The sequence below is a fragment of the Pseudophryne corroboree genome, chromosome 2 (assembly GCF_028390025.1).
Source record: "Pseudophryne corroboree isolate aPseCor3 chromosome 2, aPseCor3.hap2, whole genome shotgun sequence".
Lineage (NCBI taxonomy): Eukaryota > Metazoa > Chordata > Amphibia > Anura > Myobatrachidae > Pseudophryne > Pseudophryne corroboree.
Window position 1 is genome coordinate 420,022,111 of NC_086445.1, and position 18,480 is coordinate 420,040,590.

The following is an 18,480-nucleotide window of genomic DNA, read 5'->3' on the forward strand; positions in this document are numbered from 1 at the left end:
GGAGAACAAAAATGTTGAGGTTCCAAAATTAGGGAAAGATCAAGATCCACTTCCACCTCGTGCTGAAGCTGCTGCCACTAGTCATGGCCGAGACGATGAAATGCCAGCAACGTCGTCTGCCAAGGCCGATGCCCAATGGCATAGTACAGAGCATGTCAAAACCAAAACACCAAATATCAGTAAAAAAAGGACTCCAAAACCTAAAATAAAATTGTCGGAGGAGAAGCGTAAACTTGCCAATATGCCATTTACCACACGGAGTGGCAAGGAACGGCTGAGGCCCTGGCCTATGTTCATGGCTAGTGGTTCAGCTTCACATGAGGATGGAAGCACTCAGCCTCTCGCTAGAAAACTGAAAAGACTCAAGCTGGCAAAAGCACCGCAAAGAACTGTGCGTTCTTTGAAATCCCAAATCCACAAGGAGAGTCCAATTGTGTCGGTTGCGATGCCTGACCTTCCCAACACTGGACGTGAAGAGCATGCGCCTTCCACCATTTGCACGCCCCCTGCAAGTGCTGGAAGGAGCACCCGCAGTCCAGTTCCTGATAGTCAGATTGAAGATGTCAGTGTTGAAGTACACCAGGATGAGGAGGATATGGGTGTTGCTGGCGCTGGGGAGGAAATTGACCAGGAGGATTCTGATGGTGAGGTGGTTTGTTTAAGTCAGGCACCCGGGGAGACACCTGTTGTCCGTGGGAGGAATATGGCCGTTGACATGCCAGGTGAAAATACCAAAAAAATCAGCTCTTCGGTGTGGAGGTATTTCACCAGAAATGCGGACAACAGGTGTCAAGCCGTGTGTTCCCTTTGTCAAGCTGTAATAAGTAGGGGTAAGGACGTTAACCACCTCGGAACATCCTCCCTTATACGTCACCTGCAGCGCATTCATAATAAGTCAGTGACAAGTTCAAAAACTTTGGGTGACAGCGGAAGCAGTCCACTGACCAGTAAATCCCTTCCTCTTGTAACCAAGCTCACGCAAACCACCCCACCAACTCCCTCAGTGTCAATTTCCTCCTTCCCCAGGAATGCCAATAGTCCTGCAGGCCATGTCACTGGCAATTCTGACGAGTCCTCTCCTGCCTGGGATTCCTCCGATGCATCCTTGCGTGTAACGCCTACTGCTGCTGGCGCTGCTGTTGTTGCCGCTGGGAGTCGATGGTCATCCCAGAGGGGAAGTCGTAAGCCCACTTGTACTACTTCCAGTAAGCAATTGACTGTTCAACAGTCCTTTGCGAGGAAGATGAAATATCACAGCAGTCATCCTACTGCAAAGCGGATAACTGAGTCCTTGACAACTATGTTGGTGTTAGACGTGCGTCCGGTATCCGCCGTTAGTTCACAGGGAACTAGACAATTTATTGAGGCAGTGTGCCCCCGTTACCAAATACCATCTAGGTTCCACTTCTCTAGGCAGGCGATACCGAGAATGTACACGGACGTCAGAAAAAGACTCACCAGTCTCCTAAAAAATGCAGTTGTACCCAATGTCCACTTAACCACGGACATGTGGACAAGTGGAGCAGGGCAGGGTCAGGACTATATGACTGTGACAGCCCACTGGGTAGATGTATGGACTCCCGCCGCAAGAACAGCAGCGGCGGCACCAGTAGCAGCATCTCGCAAACGCCAACTCTTTCCTAGGCAGGCTACGCTTTGTATCACCGCTTTCCAGAATACGCACACAGCTGAAAACCTCTTACGGCAACTGAGGAAGATCATCGCGGAATGGCTTACCCCAATTGGACTCTCCTGTGGATTTGTGGCATCGGACAACGCCAGCAATATTGTGTGTGCATTAAATATGGGCAAATTCCAGCACGTCCCATGTTTTGCACATACCTTGAATTTGGTGGTGCAGAATTTTTTAAAAAACGACAGGGGCGTGCAAGAGATGCTGTCGGTGGCCAGAAAAATTGCGGGACACTTTCGGCGTACAGGCACCACGTACAGAAGACTGGAGCACCACCAAAAACTACTGAACCTGCCCTGCCATCATCTGAAGCAAGAAGTGGTAACGAGGTGGAATTCAACCCTCTATATGCTTCAGAGGTTGGAGGAGCAGCAAAAGGCCATTCAAGCCTATACAATTGAGCACGATATAGGAGATGGAATGCACCTGTCTCAAGTGCAGTGGAGAATGATTTCAACGTTGTGCAAGGTTCTGATGCCCTTTGAACTTGCCACACGTGAAGTCAGTTCAGACACTGCCAGCCTGAGTCAGGTCATTCCCCTCATCAGGCTTTTGCAGAAGAAGCTGGAGGCATTGAAGAAGGAGCTAAAAGGGAGCAATTCCGCTAGGCATGTGGGACTTGTGGATGCAGCCCTTAATTCGCTTAACAAGGATTCACGGGTGGTCAATCTGTTGAAATCAGAGCACTACATTTTGGCCACCGTGCTCGATCCTAGATTTAAAGCCTACCTTGGATCTCTCTTTCCGGCAGACACAGGTCTGCTGGGGTTGAAAGACCTGCTGGTGACAAAATTGTCAAGTCAAGCGGAACGCGACCTGTCAACATCTCCTCCTTCACATTCTCCCGCAACTGGGGGTGCGAGGAAAAGGCTCAGAATTCCGAGCCCACCCGCTGGCGGTGATGCAGGGCAGTCTGGAGCGACTGCTGATGCTGACATCTGGTCCGGACTGAAGGACCTGACAACGATTACGGACATGTCGTCTACTGTCACGGCATATGATTCTCTCAACATTGATAGAATGGTGGAGGATTATATGAGTGACCGCATCCAAGTAGGCACGTCACACAGTCCGTACTTATACTGGCAGGAAAAAAGAGGCAATTTGGAGGCCCTTGCACAAACTGGCTTTATTCTACCTAAGTTGCCCTCCCTCAAGTGTGTACTCCGAAAGAGTGTTTAGTGCCGCCGCTCACCTTGTCAGCAATCGGCGTACGAGGTTACATCCAGAAAATGTGGAGAAGATGATGTTCATTAAAATGAATTATAATCAATTCCTCCGCGGAGACATTGACCAGCAGCAATTGCCTCCACAAAGTACACAGGGAGCTGAGATGGTGGATTCCAGTGGGGACGAATTGATAATCTGTGAGGAGGGGGATGTACACGGTGATATATCGGAGGGTGAAGATGAGGTGGACATCTTGCCTCTGTAGAGCCAGTTTGTGCAAGGAGAGATTAATTGCTTCTTTTTTGGGGGGGGTCCAAACCAACCCGTCATATCAGTCACAGTCGTGTGGCAGACCCTGTCACTGAAATGATGGGTTGGTTAAAGTGTGCATGTCCTGTTTTGTTTATACAACATAAGGGTGGGTGGGAGGGCCCAAGGACAATTCCATCTTGCACCTCTTTTTTCTTTTCTTTTTCTTTGCATCATGTGCTGATTGGGGAGGGTTTTTTTGGAAGGGCCATCCTGCGTGACACTGCAGTGCCACTCCTAGATGGGCCCGGTGTTTGTGTCGGCCACTAGGGTCACTAATCTTACTCACACAGCTACCTCATTGCGCCTCTTTTTTTCTTTGCGTCATGTGCTGTTTGGGGAGGGTTTTTTGGAAGGGACATCCTGCGTGACACTGCAGTGCCACTCCTAGATGGGCCCGGTGTTTGTGTCGGCCACTAGGGTCGCTTATCTTACTCACACAGCGACCTCGGTGCAAATTTTAGGACTAAAAATAATATTGTGAGGTGTGAGGTATTCAGAATAGACTGAAAATGAGTGTAAATTATGGTTTTTGAGGTTAATAATACTTTGTGCTCAAAATGACCCCCAAATTCTATGATTTAAGCTGTTTTTTAGTGTTTTTGGAAAAAAACACCCGAATCCAAAACACACCCGAATCCGACAAAAAAAATTCGGTGAGGTTTTGCCAAAACGCGTTCGAACCCAAAACACGGCCGCGGAACCGAACCCAAAACCAAAACACAAAACCCGAAAAATTTCAGGCGCTCATCTCTACCCAGTACATTGTGGCGGCCTGCCCCCGTGAAGTGTGCGTGATGAATTATAGCCACAGTCCATCGCTGCTGTACGATATAAATATATAGAAACATTATTAATGGAGAAAAAAACAACAACAACATGACTAACAGTACAAAGCAGTGCCGTAACTACGTGTATGCCAGGTGTGCCTGGAACACAGTGCAGTCGTAAAAAGGGGACGCTGTCTGCCGTAATGTGTAAAAAGGGGATGCTGTCTGCCGTAATGTATAAAAAGGGGGCGCTGCCTGCCGTAATGTGTAAAAAGGGGATGCTGTCTGCTGTAATGTGTAAAAAGGGGACGCTGTCTGCGGTAATGTGTAAAAAGGGGAAGCTGTCTGCTGTAATGTGTAAAATGGGATGCTGTCTGCCGTAATGTGTAAAAAGGGATGCTGCTGCCGTAATGTGTAAAAAGGGGATGCTGTCTGCCGTAATGGGTAAAAAGGGGACGCTGTCTGCCGTAATGTGTAAAAAGGGGGACGCTGTCTGCCGTAATGTATAAAAGGGGACGCTGTCAGCCGTAATGTGTAAAAAGGGGACGCTGTCTGCCGTAATGTGTAAAAAGGGGAAGCTGTCTGCCGTAATGTGTAAAAGGGGATGCTGTCTGCCGTAATGTGTAAAAAGGAGATGCTGTCTGCTGTAATGTGTAAAAAGGGGAAGCTGTCTGCCGTAATGTGTAAAAAGGGGAAGCTGTCTGCCGTAATGTGTAAAAAGGGGACGCTGTCTGCCGTAATGTGAAAAAGGGGAATCTGTCTGCCGTAATGTGTAAAAGGGGCTGTACCTGGTGTAGTGGCGCTACTGTGCAGCATCATTTGAATAATGGAGACTACTATAATATGTAATATGAATTTGTATTATTTTGTGGCCACACCCCTTCCCCATGAAGCCATGCCCACTATATTTTTTGCGCGCGCCATAGGCGCGCACTGCCCCGTTTTACCTAGTGGGGGGACGCCGATGCCCTATCTTGCACACAGTGCTAAAATGTCTATTTACAGCACTGGTACAAAGCATTACAGAACAAAGACAAGGTTTATAAACATTGCTGCATCAGCAGATCAGCAGTCATAAGACCCAAACAAGCAGCAGGACAGCGGAATCCAAAGGTTTGGTGCAGTTGCTCTTAGTGAGGAGATGATGGTATAAATGAGGAATGGAAAACCACAAGAATGCTATTCATTGTTACATTAAAATATCTTACAAGAGCACAGGTTAATTAAATGTTACCAGTGCTTAGAAAACAGGTGTAATATTAGAAATGAGTGCAAACCAGGTGACTTCTGTTCTATTGCAGGCTAAAAAGGAGTATAGGTAATGGCGCCGGCTGAAGTTCAAAAAAAAAGAATTAACTATAACAATATAAATAAGAATCTTAAATTTAATTTCTGCACATTCATAAGAATAAAGGAAAAATATTCCTCAATAATAAAATACAATCAAGTGCAAATAGCTTATGTATATATGAACCACAGTTTCACCCATTAGTAGTGTATCGTCCACAGTCCCTGGCTAGGACATTTGCCAACAGCTGTTTCACAAGTTCAATTGAATAGGGTTGATTACCAGACTCTTTTTCCAGATGGAAATTCCCTAGGTATCCGTATTGCAATGGAAACCAGATGGCAGATGGGTATGAGTCCGGATCTGTAAATCCCTTGTGTGCAAAATTAGAGCTGATGGATGCATAAAAGTCCAAATATCGCCAGGAGGTGGATGAGGGTGCTGGTACTTGTGGTCCTTCAGATAAAAAGCTCAACGCGTTTCACTGGTCTTATGGGTGCCAGCTTCCTCAGGAGCATATGAGGAAGCTGGCACCCATAAGACCAGTGAAACGCGTTGAGCTTTTTATCTGAAGGACCACAAGTACCAGCACCCTCATCCAGGGACAGTGGACGATACACAATTAAATTTAAGATTCTTATTTATATTGGTATAGTTAATTCTTTTTTTTGAACTTCAGCCGGCGCCAGTACCTATACTCCTTTTTTGCTCATTTATATAAGGGAATTGACCTTCCCTGTACAGGCTGCCGTTGACAGCGCACTCTATCTATATCTTTGCTATTGCAGGCTAAACCTTGTGAAGCATTTGGCATTAATCATAACTATAACTATACAAATCAACATCTACTCAACACAAAATCCTGATTTGGTAAGATATTTCAGGGCTACAGTAACAGGAATGTGTATCCTCTGTATCTGGGGGTATGGGTCATTGGGTCAACACAACTTAGGTCTACAGTCTTTAGGTCAACCACTGAAGGTCGACATGGGCATTAGGTCGACATGCAGTATGTCGACATGGGCATTAGGTCGACATGTACTAAGTTGACAGGTGAAAAGGTCGACATGAGTTTTTTTTACTTTTTTTGGTGTCGTTTTCTTTGTAAAGTGACGGGGAACCTCAATTAGTGCACCTTGTCCCCTCGCAGGTGCCTCACTTTGCTACCGCTGCGCTCGGCACAGGTTACCATTCCGAATTGTAGTGCACGTAAAGTATGAAAAAGTCCAAAAAATTTATTTTTTGTGAAAAACTCGACCTTTTGACCTGTCGACCTAGTACATGTCGACATAATGTCCATGTCGACCTAATGCATGTTGACCTAATGCCCATGTTGACCTTCAGTGGTCGACCTAATGACTGTCGACCTAAGTTGTGTCGACCTAACGACCGTATCCCGTATCGGGTGTGTGATATGTCAAATCCCTATAAATATATAAAATGTTAACTTCAGGTTCATTTTTCAGGAAACATCATGTAATAACATATTTGATCTTTTTACGAACTACTAAAGCCTAAACTTAAAATATTCAAATATAAACCAGAAGTTTACATTCCTACAAACAAATATCTATCTATCTATCTATCTATCTATCTATCTATCTATCTATCTATCTATCTATCTATCTCTAAAGTTTCACACCAATGTGATAGCAATTGACCATGTTTATCATTCTGAGTATAAAGTAGGACTTGCAGAAAAATGGGGTCCCTTGACTGGGGCTGCAAGCTTAACTGTATTGATCAATATATGAACTAACCCATGGGTGTTTTAAGAGAGGAAATAGCCTGTGTGCATTTACCGTGCAGTCCCTCTCCTCTCTGGCAGTGAGAAGACTGTGGTTTTATGCCAGAGTCTACGTACTGCACATGCGCAGGTCTTGCTCCTGGGGACATCTCTATTGCGCATGTGCAAATCACTGCAATGGCCAGTTTCCCAGTGATTTATGCCTGCATCACTGGCAGCTGCCTCGGGACTCCAGAGGGGCAAGTATAATTGTATGGGTGCACGGTGTGGGCCCCTGGACCCAGCGGCCCATGTGCTCCGTACACCTTAAACTCATTATAGATACCCTAATGAACTAACCCCTAATGAACTGTGATTTTTATTTTAACAATGGGGTCACATACCATATTGTATCCCAGATCTAGGAATGGTGATGGTGAGTCAGCGGACTAATATATATATATATATATATATATAAACTAGGTAATTTTAAGACCCTTTCTCGTGCTGACAACGTGAGACAGCTACACCTTTGGGAATAACCCCCTGTTAGATGGGGTACAATCTTATAGACAGAAACAAAAAGAATGCTCCCAAGGGAGCTATATACAATTTTGGTATGTTACAGACTTAACTTCACATTAGTCAGTCATCATTAAAAAACTATTTTTATTCATAAAAATACAGTGAATTTCAACTATTTGAAGTCATCTATGACAAAGAACGGTTCTTAATACATATATTAGATTGATATTATTCCATTCAAGTCATAAAGCTTTCTGACAAATAATCCTTGAAGTAATGACAAGATTGCTGTCTAATAAACCAATGCGTTTTGTCCAATGAACTTCATCAGGGGTTTTACAATCTAAGCAATATGAAAGAACATTAATACGTTTCTAACTCACACATGGTATCGTTACACCATTTTGTGGAGGCACATATACAGACCAAAATCTCACAATACAGGTATTCATCATAGCAAATCTTCAATAGGCAGATAAAATATTAAGATGGTGTCAGATAATAATTCACTGTATGGGATATCTGTAAAATCATTATTGAATGTGTCATATGAATATACATATACACCATAAGGATCAGGATACAATTACGATATGAGGAGGAACGTGGGGACAAAGAAAAAAAATTGTTGTAAAAATTGAGAAGAGGCCTAATGGGCTGCTCGGAATAAATTCAAAATATATATATGTGGTCATTTGAAATGACCTGAAAATGGAATCTATTTCATTATTGATACACAAAATGCAGTAATATGTGTATGGATATCAACCTCTACATCTAAATTCATCCGTAATATAATAGATTCATCAAAGCAATACCATATTTCAGATTCTTATATAATTGGTGACATGTGTGATTATTACACATATTTTTTATATTTCCACAAATGTATTTACAAATCTTGGCACATATTAGACACAATGGGGTAAATTTACTAAGGTCCCGATTTTGACCGAGATGCCGTTTTTTCATCAAAGTGTCATTTCGGTAATTTACTAAACTCAAATCACGGCAGTGATGAGGGCATTCGTAATTTTTGGGTAGTCCATGAAAATAATTACGAATGAATACACCATCGGTCAAAACGCGGCTGTTTAAGTATGAATCTCGGTCATTTACTAAGAAGTGCAAAGCAAAAAAAAAAATAAAACACTGCCGTGAAAAATTACAACTCGTAAAAAAGTGCTTAAAAAAAACAGACCTGCTTTTTTAATCCGTGATTGTATAGGCATGCAGGGATCCATGAGATCCGTGCATGTATATCAGTGGGAAGGGGTGGGAAAGTGGTTATTTTCTTTAAAAAAATTGCGTGGGGTCCCCCCTCCTAAGCATAACCAGCCTCGGGCTCTTTGAGCCGATCCTGGTTGCAGAAATATGGGGAAAAAATTGACAGGGGTTCCCCCATATTTAAGCAACCAGCATCGGGCTCTGCGCCTGGTCCTGGTTCCAAAAATACGGGGGACAAAAAGAGTAGGGGTCCCCCGTATTTTTAAAACCAGCACCGGGCTCCATTAGCTGGACAGATAATGCCACAGCCGGGGGTCACTTTTATATAGTGCCCTGCGGCCGTGGCATCAAAAATCCAACTAGTCACCCCTAATGAAAAGATATTGTTTTTAGTAGCAGTACTACAAGTCCCAGCAAGCCTCCCCCGCATGCTGGTACTTGGTGAACCACAAGTACCAGCATGCGGCGGAAAAACGGGCCCGCTGGTACCTGTAGTACTACTACTAAAAAAATACCCAAATAAACACAAGACACACACACCTTGAAAGTAAAGATTTATTACATACATCCACACAAACATATACACATACTTACCTTATGTTCACACGCAGGTCGGTCCTCTTCTCCAGTAGAATCCAAGGGGTACCTGTTGAAAAAATTCTACTCACCAGATCCAGGGTCCCAGGCTCCTCGTAGCATCCTTTTGTAATCCACGTACTTGAATAAAATAACAAAACGGAGACCCGAGCCACGAACTGAAAGGGGCCCCATGTTTTCACATGGGACTCCTTTCCCCGAATGCCAGAAACCCACTCTGACTTCTGTCTAAGTGGGTTTCTTCAGCCAATCAGGGAGCGCCACGTTGTAGCACTCTCCTGATCGGCTGTGTGCTCCTGTACTGAGTGACAGGCGGCACACGGCAGTGTTACAATGTAGCGCCTATGCGCTCCATTGTAACCAATGGTGGGAACTTTCTGCTCAGCGGTGACGTCACTTTAGGTCAACCGCAGGGCAGAAAGTTCCCACCATTGGTTACAATGGAGCGCATAGGCGCTACATTGTAACACTGCCGTGTGCCGCCTGTCACTCAGTACAGGAGCACACAGCCGATCAGGAGAGTGCTACAACGTGGCGCTCCCTGATTGGCTGAAGAAACCCACTTAGACAGAAGTCAGAGTGGGTTTCTGGCATTCGGGGAAAGGAGTCCCATGTGAAAACATGGGGCCCCTTTCAGTTCGTGGCTCGGGTCTCCGTTTTGTTATTTTATTCAAGTACGTGGATTACAAAAGGATGCTACGAGGAGCCTGGGACCCTGGATCTGGTGAGTAGAATTTTTTCAACAGGTACCCCTTGGATTCTACTGGAGAAGAGGACCGACCTGCGTGTGAACATAAGGTAAGTATGTGTATATGTTTGTGTGGATGTATGTAATAAATCTTTACTTTCAAGGTGTGTGTGTCTTGTGTTTATTTGGGTATTTTTTTAGTAGTAGTACTACAGGTACCAGCGGGCCCGTTTTTCCGCCGCATGCTGGTACTTGTGGTTCTCCAAGTACCAGCATGCGGGGGAGGCTTGCTGGGACTTGTAGTACTGCTACTAAAAACAATATCTTTTCATTTTGACAAAAGGCTATCAGCCCCCCATCCGCAGCCAATTGGATGGGGGGGACAGCCTCGGGCTTCACCCCTGGCCCTTGGGTGGCTGGGGGGGGACACCCCTTGATTGAAGGGGTCCCCACTCCCCCAGGGTACCCCGGCCAGGGGTGACTAGTTGGATTTTTGATGCCACGGCCGCAGGGCACTATATAAAAGTGACCCCCGGCTATGGCATTATCTGTCCAGCTAGTGGAGCCCGGTGCTGGTTTTAAAAATACGGGGGACCCCTACTCTTTTTGTCCCCCGTATTTTTGGAACCAGGACCAGGCGCAGAGCCCGATGCTGGTTGCTTAAATATGGGGGAACCCCTGTCATTTTTCCCCCCATATTTTTGCAACCAGGATCGGCTCAAAGAGCCCGAGGCTGGTTATGCTTAAGAGGGGGGACCCCACGCATTTTTTTTTTGTGATTTTACAGGGTTTAATTTAAAAAAAAAAAAAAATGAACCCCAGCACGGATCACACAGATCCGGCCGAGATTCATTTTTAAAAAGTCGGCAGTGTTTTGCTAATCACTGCCGTAAAAAAAAAAAAAAAAACACGAATGACATCGACATCGGAATAAAAGAAAAATCCGAATACGACAGCTTAGTAAATTAGTCGTAATAAATTCAAAAAGTTGCAGTTTTACACTTTCGATGTCATTCGTGATTGAACTTTGACCTGAAATGGGAAAATACGAATCTTAGTAAATTTACCCCAATGGGGTATATTTACTAAGGTCCCGATTTTGACCAAGATGCCGTTTTTTCATCAAAGTGTCATCTCTGTAATTTACTAAACTCAAATCACGGCAGTGATGAGGGCATTCGTAATTTTTGGGTAGTCCATGAAAATAATTACGAATGAATACACCATCGGTCAAAACGCGGCTGTTTAAGTATGAATCTCGGTCATTTACTAAGAAGTGCAAAGCAAAAAAAAATAAAACACTGCCGTGAAAAATTACAACTCGTAAAAAAGTGCTAAAAAAAACAGACCTGCTTTTTTAATCCGTGATTGTATAGGCATGCAGGGATCCATGAGATCCGTGCATGTATATCAGTGGGAAGGGGTGGGAAAGTGGTTATTTTCTTTAAAAAAATTGCGTGGGGTCCCCCCTCCTAAGCATAACCAGCCTCGGGCTCTTTGAGCCGATCCTGGTTGCAGAAATATGGGAAAAAAATTGACAGGGGTTCCCCCATATTTAAGCAACCAGCATCGAGCTCTGCGCCTGGTCCTGGTTCCAAAAATATGGGGGACAAAAAGAGTAGGGGTCCCCCGTATTTTTAAAACCAGCACCGGGCTCCACTAGCTGGACAGATAATGCCACAGCCGGGGGTCACTTTTATATAGTGCCCTGCGGCCGTGGCATAAAATATCCAACTAGTCACCCCTGGCCGGGGTACCCTGGGGGAGTGGGGACCCCTTCAATCAAGGGGTCCCCCCCCAGCCACCCAAGGGCCAGGGGTGAAGCCTGAGGCTGTCCCCCCCATCCAATTGGCTGCGGATGGGGGGCTGATAGCCTTTTGTGAAAATGAAAAGATATTGTTTTTAGTAGCAGTACTACAAGGCCTAGCAAGCCTCCCCCGCATGCTGGTACTTGGAGAACCACAAGTACCAGCATGCGGCGGAAAAACGGGCCCGCTGGTACCTGTAGTACTACTACTAAAAAAATACCCAAAAAAAGACAAGACACACACACCTTGAAAGTAAAGTTTTATTACATACATCCACACAAACATACATACATACTTACCTTATGTTCACACGCAGGTCGGTCCTCTTCTCCAGTAGAATCCAAGGGGTACCTGTTGAATAAATTATACTCACCAGATCCAGGGTCCCAGGGTCCTCGTAGAATCCATTTGTAATCCACGTACTTGATTAAAATAAAAAAAACGGAGACCCGAGCCACGAACTGAAAGGGGCCCCATGTTTGCACATGGGTCCCCTTTCCCCGAATGCCAGAAACCCACTCTGACTTCTGTCTAAGTGGGTTTCTTCAGCCAATCAGGGAGCGCCACGTTGTGGCACCCTCCTGATCGGCTGTGTGCTCCTGTACTGACTGACAGGCAGCACGCGGCAGTGTTACAATGTAGCGCCTATGCGCTCCATTGTAACCAATGGTGGGAACTTTCTGCCCTGCGGTTGATCGAAAGTGACCTCACCGCTGAGCAGAAAGTTCCCACCATTGGTTACAATGGAGCGCATAGGCGCTACATTGTAACACTGCCGTGTGCCGCCTGTCAGTCAGGACAGGAGCACACAGCCGATCAGGAGAGTGCTACAACGTGGCGCTCCCTGATTGGCTGAAGAAACCCACTTAGACAGAAGTCAGAGTGGGTTTCTGGCATTCGGGGAAAGGGGACCCATGTGCAAACATGGGGCCCCTTTCAGTTCGTGGCTCGGGTCTCCGTTTTGTTATTTTATTCAAGTACCTGGATTACAAATGGATTCCCCGAGGAGCCTGGGACCCTGGATCTGGTGAGTATCATTTATTCAACAGGTACCCCATGGATTCTACTGGAGAAGAGGACCGACCTGCGTGTGAACATAAGGTAAGTATGTATGTATGTTTGTGTGGATGTATGTAATAAATCTTTACTTTCAAGGTGTGTGTGTCTTGTCTTTTTTGGGGTATTTTTTTAGTAGTAGTACTACAGGTACCAGCGGGCCCGTTTTTCCGCAGCATGCTGGTACTTGTGGTTCTCCAAGTACCAGCATACGGGGGAGGCTTGCTGGGACTTGTAGTACTGCTACTAAAAACAATATCTTTTCATTTTCAACAAAGGCTATCAGCCCCCCATCCGCAGCCCATTGGATGGGGGGGACAGCCTCAGGCTTCACCCCTGGCCCTTGGGTGGCTGGGGGGGGACCCCTTGATTGAAGGGGTCCCCACTCCCCCAGGGTACCCCGGCCAGGGGTGACTAGTTGGATATTTGATGCCACGGCCGCATTTTTCCCCCCCATATTTCTGCAACCAGGATCGGCTCAAAGAGCCCGAGGCTGGTTATGCTTAGGAGGGGGGACCCCACGCAATTTTTTTTAAAGTTTTACAGTGTTTATTTAAAAAAAAAAAAAATGAACCCCAGCACGGATCACACAGATCCGGCCGAGATTCATTTTGAAAAAGTCGGCAGTGTTTTGCTAATCACTGCCCTAAAAAACAGAAAAAAAAAAAAACGAATGACATCGACATCGGAAAACCCGAAAAGGCAAAATACGGCAGCTTAGTAAATTAGTCGTAATAAATTCAAAAAGTTGCAATTTTACACTGTCGATGTCATTCGTGATTGAACTTTGACCTTTTTCCGAAAATTACGAATGTTAGTAAATATACCCCATTGGCCCTCATTCCGAGTTGATCGCTCGCTAGCTGCTTTTAGCAACAGTGCACACGTTAGGTCGCCGCCCCCTGGGAGTGTATCTTAGCTTAGCAAAAGTGCGAACGAAAGATTAGCAGAACTGCTCGTAAAAATTTTCATGCAGTTTCTGAGCAGCTCAAAACCTACTCCTACCTTGCGATCACTCAGTTTAGTTCCTGCTTTGACGTCACAAACACGCCCTGCGTTCGGCCAGCCACTCCCCCGTTTCCCCAAGCATGCCTGCGTTTTTACCTGTCATGCCTGCGTTTTTTAGCACACTCCCTGAAAACGGCCAGTTACCACCCAGAAACACCCACTTCCTGTCAATCACTCACCGATCAACAGAGCGACAGAAAAGCGTTGCTCGACCTTGTGTGAAACTGCATAGTTTTGTGTGAAAGTACTTCGCGCGTGCGTACTGCGGCCCGTACGCATGCGCAGAAATGCCGCTTTTTCATCTAATCGCCGCGCTGTGACTGAAAGCAGCTAGCTATCAACTCGGAATGAGGCCCATAGTACAGACCAGCAATATTGCAATGGTGACAAGTGTGATTGTTTATATTTCTACAACTACTTTACACATGTTAACGTATATTACACATACTGTACATACCAGTAGAATTTCATTGGATAGAGTCCATATTACCTTAAAAACAAAAACGCTTTTAGATGGAAAACAGGTATGCAGATTCCCCGCATTCAACAGAAAGAAAAATTATTCAATCAAATAGATTCACCTCAAGGAACGAAAAGATGCCACAATGGGGGAAGCTAGGATCTAGAAGGGGCAAAAGAAGCCCAAAGAAAAGAAAGTCCCAATTCAACCAAGAGAAACCGAGACAGCGATCGTCAATATTGCAGAGAGACAACTGTCAACAGTGGAAAACTCATTACTAATGAAAGGTCTTAAGTTCGCACCAGACTAACATGTGAACAAACTCAATCTATTCATAGATCTTAATAAGTTCATAAGAAAATTGATTAAGAATGTTCTTCTACCTTCATCATAGATGGCTATAACCATCCCTACAACTTTATGCATAGTTCAATTTCTAAATTGCCGTAGGTTTCCACCTTAGCTACAGGAACAAATGATGTTTTTTGTTAGCTACATTGGCCTTATCATGAATCTTGAATTATTGTTTAGTCCAAGTTTCTTAATAATTTTTTGATTCAGGACAGATAGGACTTTCACTTGGAAGCATAGTGGAATCAATAGCCATTGATTTTATGGGACTTACAGTAAATACTGTAGGAGATGTAGGAGAAAAAACTGCCATATTACAAAAACACTTTTTTCATATTTTTTATGGTGAAAATGGTATTATATAATTATCCCAGGTACTGGTATAGCAAATCTGGTTGCTGTTTTTTTTTTTTTCAGTGTGAGCTTCTTGTATTATGCTTTTAAAGATATTGACATCATAGGCATTTCTGTGATAGGTTCAGCGTGTGCGGTGCACATGGGCCCCTGGGTCCAGGCGTGGCCACACCACACATCCTTATGCCAGAGTTTACTTGCTGCCGAAGAGTAGGGGGCCCGCAACGGAGGCTGCACGCAGGTCCCCTCCTCTCTTACAATGTCCCTGAATTACGTATGCCATTTCCACAAACGTTGAGGGATCATTTGGTATAAAAAGAAGGGGGATGATCCCACACTTAAAGACCGTTTCATATTGAGCTGAAATTGAGATGCAAATGTTACTTAAGCCAGCAATTCCCTAATATTTTACAAAAGAGAATCAATTTATTTACAGTATGAGTATAGGCGGTGCTCCCCATGGTTTGGATAAAACAACAACACAATAAAGGGAGATTTCTGCAAGGGGGGCACTAGTATATAATCAATATAGTCAATGACTGAGGGATACAATAATGGGTATTATAATTTGGTCAGTGAGTGAGGGAGAATAATAATGAGTATTTTAGGTGATGAGGCTTGCTACAATCAGTAAGCCTGGTCACTCATATACAAAGCAGTCAGTGAGCAAAGGTTTAATAATGGGGTATGGGGACCTGCTACATTTAGTGAGGGGAGCACTGATCTAAAATGCAGTAACTGAGTGGTGTAATAATGGAAATTAGAGGTGAGGGGACATGGCGCAATCAGTGAAGGGGAAAGTAATATACTGTAAGAGAATATAAGGAGGAAACGACAAATAATGTAAGGAGCATGCAATAAATCAGGAATGGAAATTGGAAAGTGCTATGGATTGTTTTTGGGAAGGGGCCCTAAATTGTTATCTTGCTTAGGGTTCCATGAGGTTTAAATCCACATCTGACCATGTGCAATGTGTTACCCTGTGCCCAACTTTGTCATGTGTTACATTGTACCCCCCATTCGATATATTACGCTGTGCCATGTGTTACTCTGTGCTCAACTTTGTCATGTGTTACCCTGCACCCCCCTGTGCTATGTATTACTCTGTGCCATGTGTTGACCCACTGTGGCATATGTTACCCTGTGCCATGTCTCACCATGTGCTATGTATTAGCTTGTGCACCCCATGCCATGTGTTACCCTGTGCTATGTATTACCCTGTGCCCCCTGTGCCATGTGTTCGTGTACCCCCCTGTGCCATGTGTCACCATGTACACCCCTGTACTATGTATTACCTTGTGCAGTGTCTTACCACGTGCCACTGTGCAATATATTAGCCTGGGCATTACCATTTGTCCCCTGTGCCATCTGTTACCTTGTGCCCCCCTGTGCTATGTATTGCCTTGTGTCACGTGTTACCCTGTGACCCTCCCCTCAGTGGCACCAAGAGGCGGGGGGAGTGAGTATTCTTTACCTGGGCCTAGGCCTGTTGAAGGGGCCTGGGGCCCCATTATCTTTAGCGCCCAGGGCCACCCAGAGCCTTAATATGGCTGTCTGCAGACACTGCAGGCTGTGCGAGTTCCAATTGAGCGGTAGTGGAAGGCATTTTCATGTGGTACTCCAAAAAGTCTCCCTAATGCTGGGCATACACTGTCCAATTATGAGCCCATTCAGCTGCTAATCATCTGATTGGACAGATAGATGAACAATGTGTAGAATTGCCGCAACAGATCAGTGAAGTTCAGTCTGTCAAACATGGTGAAATTGTCCAGCATGTTTAATAGATCCAATAATTGGTTGGCCACATTTGGCAGTGTGTGAGCTGCCTTGGTGAACCATCCAATATTTCCCCTGTTCCTTCACAGGGCAGGAACGGGGAAATGTTTCCTCCCTAGGGAACTCTGTGAAATACCTCACAGTGTATGGCCACAATATCTGACAGTTTCAGCTTGTTTTACTCTCAGCACTGTATATCAAATGCAAACTACATCTAATAGTAATGGATACTGTAGTTGCTTTATGAGTAACTAGCTGTTCTACCCATCCTTCGCACGGGAGTTTCTGATTTTCACGGTTGTAAATATAAATGAGTGTTAAAAATTTGGTAAATCTATAGATATCAATTTAAGACATCTTAATGTAAGTAAATATTAATCCATGGTTCTTGGCGTTACCAGCAGATACGATAAAAAGTGGCAGGACCTTTTTATGTAGTTAATGAAATTCTAAACACTGGAGGTGCAATCCAAATTTTGATCTGATTGTCCATTTTGGCATTATCGTTCACGCAACGCAAGCCACGTATCGGTAATGATGTCATTATGTCAACCCCCTTTTTTATCCTCTTAGTGGAGGTTTATTAAAATTCTAATTAGGTAGTTTTCCTATTTCCCATCAGAATACCTCTGTTAAATTTAAGCTTCCTAACATATCGGGAAGTAATAGAATTAGTGATGAGTCAGTGAGTGAGTGAGTGAGTGAGAGAGTGAGGGAGTGAGTGAGGGCTCTCGCATTTATATATAGCTATGCATAGACTTATTAGCTTTATATTACATAAGAGGACTAGTAAATATCAGCCTGCTAACGTGGATTTAATAGAAAGCATAATGGTCAGACATTGATTAATTCTAAACACTTTACCATTATTTCAGATTTAACATTTATTTCATTAATACACACAAGCTTAAATATACTGTGTATTCATGTCCAAACATGGCTTTACTTGTGCTGAATAATAAGTGTTATTTATGCTTTTTTTTACCACTTTTAAACAAAACATTAAAAAATATTTTCTATAGTAGTCAAGGCTATATTCACTCACTTATTTAATAAAAGTTACATGCAGCCATACCGTAGAATGAAAAGTGCACATTATTGGCCCTCATTCCGAGTTGATCGCTCGCAAGGCGATTTTAGCAGAGTTACACACGCTAAGCCGCCGCCTACTGGGAGTGAATCTTAGCTTCTTAAAATTGCGACCGATGTATTCGCAATATTGCGATTACAAACTACTTAGCAGTTTCAGAGTAGCTTCAGACTTACTCGGCATCTGCGATCAGTTCAGTGCTTGTCGTTCCTGGTTTGACGTCACAAACACACCCAGCGTTCGCTCAGACACTCCCCCGTTTCTCCGGCCACTCCTGCGTTTTTTCCGGAAACGGTAGCGTTTTTATCCACACGCCCATAAAACGCTGTGTTTCCGCCCAGTAACACCCATTTCCTGTCAATCACACTACGATCGCCGGAGCGAAGAAAAAGCCGTGAGTAAAAATACTATCTTCATTGTTAAATTACTTGGCGCAGTCGCAGTGCGAATATTGCGCATGCGTACTAAGCGGAATTTCACTGCGATGCGATGAAAATTACCGAGCGAACGACTCGGAATGAGGGCCATTGTTTCTTATAGCAAAATAGCCTACACTTTTACTTCATGCACCTCTAGGGCTAAAG